Source organism: Culex quinquefasciatus, chromosome 2 (genome assembly GCF_015732765.1).
Source record: "Culex quinquefasciatus strain JHB chromosome 2, VPISU_Cqui_1.0_pri_paternal, whole genome shotgun sequence".
Classification (NCBI taxonomy): domain Eukaryota; kingdom Metazoa; phylum Arthropoda; class Insecta; order Diptera; family Culicidae; genus Culex; species Culex quinquefasciatus.
Window position 1 is genome coordinate 205,371,843 of NC_051862.1, and position 7,938 is coordinate 205,379,780.

Consider the following 7,938-nt stretch of genomic DNA (forward strand, 5'->3'; position numbering starts at 1 on the left):
CTGGCAAACTGTCACAAAGTGCGAGTTTGTTTGTTTGTTTGCGTAGTGTAATAGCTCCTTCACACACATTTTTCTCTCCTTTCCTTTTTTATCTTTTTTGCTTGTGCTTGCTTGTGGTGACAGCAATCATTTGAGTGCACTCATTGACCAAGTGAACGGAATTTTGGTAGAACTCAATTAAACCGCGAGCAAGTACAAGCAAAAAAGAAAAAAGGCATTTTTTCGAAAAGATCGGAAAATTCCACGAATGTTTCATAGTTTAACATTGAAAATCGGACCATTAGTTGCTGAGATATCGACCTTAGAAAATGGTGTGCTGTTTGGGTGGGACTTAGAAAACATAAATTTTCTTGTTTTTAAACCTTTGCATGGCAATATCTCAGCAACGAAGGGTCGTATCAACAGAGTTTAAAAATGCAAAATATAGAAAATTTTCTCAGCTTTTCAAAAAAAAATTTTTTCAAGGGTGGACAAATATGTGCACTAATTTAAAAAAAATGAAAAACTGCGACTATTTTCAAAAAAGTCTCCTAAAAATGGATTTAACTAGAAAACGGTGCAATTTATCAAAATTTCACTAGAGTACTTTTTGGTTGCAAATTTGATTTTACATCGAAAAATGAAGTTGAAAAATTTTTGCGACCAATTTTTCGATTTTTTTTGAAAAAATCAGTATTGATTCAAAAATTCATAACTCGCTCAAAGATTTTTTGCACAACCTGGAAATTTCTGAAAAGTTGGCATTTGATGTCCTCTAAAACATATCAAAAAATTAAAAATAGTGTTTTTTTTGCAAATCAAGTTTTAGTGACAAAAAGTTAAATAAAAAATCACCATTTTTTTTTTACCGTGTATAATTTTTTTTTCAGTGTAGTCCATATCCATACCTACAACTTTGCCGAAGACACAAAATCGATCAAAAAATTCCTTCAAAAGATACAGATTTTTGTATTTTCATACATCATTTTTGTATGGCCAGCTGCCAAATTTGTATGGAAAATTATATGGACAAACTAATGATGCAAAATGGCTTCTTTGGGTATACCGTAGGCACCAAAAAAGTTTTAGTCGGAGAACTGCTCAGCAGTGATCTTTATTTTCGAAATGATTATTTTTTTTAATGCTTGTTTTACTAGCAAAACTTTATCATTGAAAAGTTGTTCTGAAAAAAAAAAAATATTATTTTTGCTAATGAAAAAAAATAATAATGTAGTGTCTTTCAGTCTTTTTGCATATTTTTCAACTTAAATAATTGATTCTGAAAATATTCATATAGAAATGATAAGAATTAAAATAAAACATAATGTGAATGTGAAATGTGAAATAAAATAATTAAAAAATACAAAGGCAAAATCCAAACAAAACGATGAATAAGCCAAATTTAATGTAAAAAGCAAAGAATGATCAAATAAATTTTTTGTGATATCTGAAAATTTAAACTCAAGATAATTTTTTTCTAATTTTGACACCCAATTTATTTATTCACGAACAGCCTTTCAAGGATCATACACGCATGCAGTTTCCCCGCCAGAGGCGCTGTCAATATTGTTTACGCGTGGTTTTTGAAAAGGTTGTATGAAATATTTACATATATTTTGTTCCCACATTATTTTTTGCCAGTTTTTTATTTTTCTTTTGCGTATATAAGCGAGATAATTTCAAGAGGAGGCTCATTGTCTGTGGTGGCAACAAGTTTGTTGTGAAGTGTGCTCCGAATTTTTAATTGAATTGGTGGTGAATTTTGCTACGGATTGTGAAAAAAATTGCAGGATCTATTAAAGAAGAAGTTTTGCTAGCAAGGAAAAGTTAAATTCAAATTGAAATTAAGTGGTATGCGTAGAAAATTGCAAAACTAATGTTGGCTTGTGATAAATGTTTTGGTTGCCATGACAGGAAAAGCAAGCCAGTTTGTTGATAGCGGTACGCAGAGCCATAGATCGATTACAGCGGTACGCGAGTGCTACGTTTCTTGAGGGCTGAATTGTCAAACGAGTGATCGTGGTTTCAAGCAAAACATTGTAATAGGACCGAGGCCGAGATGTAAACAAAAAGTTCATCTTGCTCGTTCCTGATGTTAACATCAACTGCGTCAAAGTTGAAAAATCGCTGCGCGTGTGATATTTTTTTTTTTCTTTTTCAAAATCATAAGAAACATTAATCATTACGGGCACATTGGTGAACGACGAACTCTGCCAATTGATGCCTCTAAATGCATATTGAATTTGTGAAAATAAAAAAACTGATAAAAAGTGGTTTTGACATGATAGAAGAAAATAGAAAATGTGGAGTCTTGTTTTTCTTGCTTGTTTTTTTATGTGATGAGGCAAAACGGAAGAAGTCGAAAAATTTTGACTGCTCTGAGCCGGAAGCCGTGCTGTTTTTATGCTGATGCCAGGAGGATTTTCAGAGCAGCAAAGCCAACGATCAACGACTGGCCGCGGTGAGAAAGTTCCAATCAGATTTTCTTTGTACAATGAGTTTTTGTGTTTGTGAGTGTGAGTGGGAGCGAAACAGCTATAGCGTAAATTATCTAGATAACTTTTTGGCCTACACAGTGTGCTAAATTTTAAATTTTGCAGGTTAGAATTTTTATCTTGTTTGTTTTTGTTTTCTAGTTTTTCTAGCGTGGTATTGACCAGAGTTGTTCTTTTATGAAATGTTTTTTTCTTTAAAAAAAGATCGGGTATTTTAAATAAAAACTATATTGAAAACTAATGGAAACTTTTATGTACTATCTGTATTTTGGTTGGTTTAGCTTAAGATGTTTCAAACGCAACGTTAGGCTTGAATCCTCATTTGAAAATTGTTGGACTCTAAATAGTATTTAGATTAGTAAATTTAAATGAGCTAGCTTTCTGTATGATTGGAAGAGTGAGTGAATGAATGAAAGAGTATGTAAATACTAATAAACAAATTGGTTACAGCATTTTACGTAGGCCTTGGGATCGATTTAAAGCAAATTTAGTCCGATAGAATCTGATAAGCAACGCGTTTACGTCGGGCCGGTTTTGTTTTTCTCGGGCGCCGCCGTGTTTTATACATACCAGAGCCGTTTTCCTTGTGATTTTTCTACAATTTGAAATAATGTTTTTTGTTTATCAAGCGTACGACGAAAACATTTTTGATAAATTCAATTAGTCGTTTCCTTAAAACGCGTCAAAAACATTCTCTTAGTCTTAGTAGCATTATAGCTCAGAAAGCACGATAACGAGTATTGCTTCAACGCGATTATCAAGTCCTTTTTATAGCTCCGTAGATCATTTGTTATTTACAGGTCACTAATCTAATAATTGTTTAGAATTTAAAATCTCGTCTATGATTCACTCGAACTGAATACATTACGCAGAGTTTATGTATATTTGTGGTTTTATCTTTCCACAGCCGGCTGTCTAAGATTAAACCATTTTCGTATAAATTGTTAGCAGATAAACGGGAGTTGTCTCAACAGCAGCATCCGATTGCTTGCCTTGAGAATAATACATCACCCTATAAACAAAACGTATTGATTCTTGGGTCACATCATCATCTTCTATGATGAATCCTGACCATAACCCTCTCCTACTAACATAATCCCATGTAGAAGTAGTTTTTCCGGCACACGTGGGGGTGTGGATATCGTATAGAACCCACCCTTGGTAGCAACCTGTGCATACTAACATTCCCGTCCCGTCCCCTCGAGATCTACAAACTGACATGGCGGGCGCCGTTGGTGGCCAACGACTGTTTCCTATTCGCACCGGCTCTAGTTTTGATGATCGTGATGTTTTATCTTTTCAGCGCATTCATGCATGCTGTTGATAAGGGAAACATCATTTGATCGTTGAAGCGTGTGACCGGTTGTGCTGATAGGATATTACGGTCCTGTTCAGCAACGGAGAAGGACAACCATGGGTGGTCTCTCATGCTCATGCTCATGCTCGTATATAAGCGAGATAATTTCAATTATTACGTAAATTTTTCCACATTTTACATTTATTAGATCAATAAAACAAAGTTCTACTTGACGATACAAAACAACCAAACTCACTAAACTAAACTAAAAATCTTAATATAAAAATTAAATCAAATTAGTTTGATTCTTCCTGACCGTTGGTTTAAAATGAGTGGAATACTTATCAAATTTCAGTCAAACAAACTTTAAACTAGCTGTCGCTGATCACCACAGTGCTGATATGCCAACATTAGGTGCTTGACGGAATTAAATGCAGTTCCCCTTGTTGTCCCCTGAGATTAAATATATGTAAAAAACCTAATATTAAACTTAGAAAAGTTTTGCGTTTCGTTATTTATGTTCGATGCGCATACGACATTTTCAAAAGCAACGTGCCAAAAACTTGGTTCGATTTTGGTTCGATTTTGACTTCACTCGCATTATATGTAGATGACAGTCGTGACGTAGCCTTGCAGCCTTTAGGGCCAGTCATAGAACTATTTTCAAAATGCCATCGCGGGCCGGACGTTGGGCAGGCCTACTTTATTGACTCTTTCTTATAATAATTAAAAATTAGTAAAAAATTTACCAGCCTTATATATATAAAAAAGTAATAATGTTAAAAATGCTTGTTTTGTCTTAAAACAAAAATCATGAAGACTTTAATGATGATTGACATAATAAAATTATTTAGTCCTTCGATGTATTTGTATGAATTATAAACCAGACTTGCTACAAACAGTTCCACTTTGTTTGGTTAGAAACCGAAACCATCCCCTTCGACATGACAATTTAAACCGCGTCGCAACAAATCGAAAGCTGATACAATTATGTAAAATGGCTGCATTTTCTAAGAACAACATCGGCATGAATAATGAACTCACTAACCACTTTTCCAGCGGGCAGAAAAAAAAAATCGAGAATCGCATGTCGCATCTCTTCCCCCCCACAACAACTCGACATTTGCTGCATTGCGTACTTCAATTTCCTCGTTTTCCTCCACACGTGGCGCACCTGAACGCCAACCATTAAAAAAAAAGCCAGAGGCCACCCCTCTCACCCCGTTTATTCATAATGGGTCAGTCTCGTTGAAATATGCATAAAAAGAAGAGCCGAGCTGGAGGAGGGAGGGGACGCAAAATCGAAAACGAGTTGCACACATAAAGTTGTTTGCAATTTTCCACTCCGATTGTGATTATTCAATTATACACGCTGAACTGGGAGAGGAGAGATAGACAGAGAGTGCTCTTTTAGTACCTACAACAACTGTTGCGAAAACATGACCGACGATCAACGGCCAGGGACCTGAACTGATCTGACTATTTTATGGACAGAAACTTGTATTGTTGAAAGGATTAACTTTGGACTGCTTTATGAAAACCAAATCTACACGAAATGATCATAAAAATTGAAAAGGCAATGCAATTTAAAAAAATTCCGAAAGAAAATGCCATTTGATTTTGTTCAAATACACCAACCGTTGTCAAACGAACGGGGTCACTTTTTAGTTTGACACCCCTTTTACACGGAGTTCACACACACTACCAAACGTTTGTTTTGATAGTGTGCGTGAGCGCCGTGTAAAACAGTGACAGTTCGTCACATTTTAGTTTGACTTTGACTAACCAAACTAGAGCGTCCAATTTCCCGGGGTTACAAATTTCCCGGGAAACGGGAAATTTTCAACAAATTTCCCGGGAAATCCCGGGAAATTTGAAATTTAACGAAAATTATTCTAAACCTGTTTCTGATTAATCTTTTGCAACGAAATTGTTTAGAACAGCAACTTTAATGGTCAAAATGAGTGTGAGGATCAATAAATGGCTTGACTGCTTGTGAAAAATCATGCAACTTTGAGAAAATATATAAACTTTCTAATTTTTAAATCTTTCAAATCGTCCCAAATGAAAGAAAATATTATTAGTATTTTTGCTGAGAAGGATTTTTTTAAATCAAAGTGTTTGGACAGTGAAAATCTATGCTCCACAACCATAAAATTGCTCTTAAATTTGTCTCAGTGGCCATTAAGGTAAAATAAAAAAAAAAAACAAAAAAATCAACTTGTGAATAAATAAATATTCATTGATTTTTTTGAAAATCTAATTTCTAGCGCTTTTTACCTTGAAACACTATTTTTCAACTTGAAAATTTGATACGAAGTTGTTTTTTAATGGGTTTTCATTGTTTTATGATATGATTTTAGTTATATGGTATTCAGCCTAATAAATCAATTAGATTAAAATAATTTTGAGTACTTAAAAGTGGTTGACATTCAACGATATTTTTTCTTATATAAACCTCTTACGCCGTTGATTGCTCACGTGCTTCATAAATTTATAACTTCAATGTGTAATTTTTCGAATATTTAGAAACAAATTTTTCTCACACAAACCTTTTTTAAAAATTAAATTATATCCGTTCAATTTCCATCCAACATGTTCAAGGTTAAAAAAGTCAAACAAATCTCAACGTTGATCTTGGCCGGAAGATGTAAATATCTTTTTTTGAAAGGATATTACAAAAAAAAAAAACATTAAAAAAGGTTGTCAAAAATAAAATAGTTTATATTCATTCCATAACAGCGTATGTTTTGTTGTCCAACATATAAGCAAACAATATTCCTAGTGGTGAATATTTCAGAAATAAATATTATCTGTATTAAACCTTGACATGAAATTTACAGACAATCTGATTAGTTCAATATGAACTGTAGATGGAAATAAATAAAATCAAATCATGTTCTCCAATTATTATTTTTTGTATAATTTCAAAACATTGATGCCAAAAAGGTAGGAAAGTGTATACTTCTGCTTGTATTTCGGGAATTCCCGGGAAATTTACAAATTTCCCGGGAAACGGGAAATATTTTTTTCCGGGAAATCCCGGGAATTCCCGGGAATTTTTTTCCCGGGACGGGAAATTGGACGCTCTAAACCAAACTAAAAAAGAGTCAAACGAAAAAGTGACCAACCACCGGGGGTTGAGTGTAATGTCATTTTCGATTATAAGGAAAATGTGTTTTTTGTGACTATTTTTTTCAACTATTTTCAACGAATATCAAACTAACCTTTCTGCACGGTTCCCCCAAAGCGTGCACTAATCCATTGCTAAGCGGGGATATCTGAAGCGCAACGCACCGCGCACCATCGACAACTATTTATTTATTATTTCAATTTAGCCCGGAATGAATTAGCCTTATTTGGACGAGCAGCTTGAAAACATTTGTAAATTGTCTATTTTGCATTTTGTGCTGCTTCTGCTGCGGCTGGTTGATCTGCATGCCATGCACGAAGCCCCCTTCCCCCCATAATAAGCTCATTTGCGTAGAAAATTCCCTGAACGACGACGACGACTAGGAGGAGGAGGGCTGCAGCTCATTTGGTGAAATGAGTTGTTGTTGAGGGCCTATACATGAACGCGAACATGGCATAAAGTGATTGAAATGGACAAGATAGACTGGAAAATGGAGAGATACACATGATCAGATGAGGAAAATTGTTCTATTATGCCTCGTTAGCCGGAGACTAACCGGTCTAATGAACAAATTAAAGGTAAACGCGGGGACGTTCCAGGGAAAATCACTCTCATTGACGTAGAAAATGACTTTGTTCAAACTTTCTACATTCATTTTAATCTTATGTTTAAACAATCTGCATAATGCCTTGGAAAATCAGTTTTCTTTGTGAAGTATTTTTTCCAACTCATATTTCTACTTGGTTTAAACATAATAAGTCGTTAACGTGAAGACTTCCATAATTGCCATGATTTTTCGTTCAATGATATAAATTTTGCGTCGCTATCAATATTTTTATAAAATTCCTTCTACAAGTTGTTTCGAATAGTGCCCTACACATGTTGATTCCTTTTGTTAACGATTATCCTAACTTTCAGCGTTTGTTTGTCTATACATGCCCAATATGAGCCCTCCACGACAAAGGAAAGTGAGGGTAAAACGAGCATTGTAGTTGAGGTGCAAAAACATGAAAAATCTTTAAATTGCTCGCATT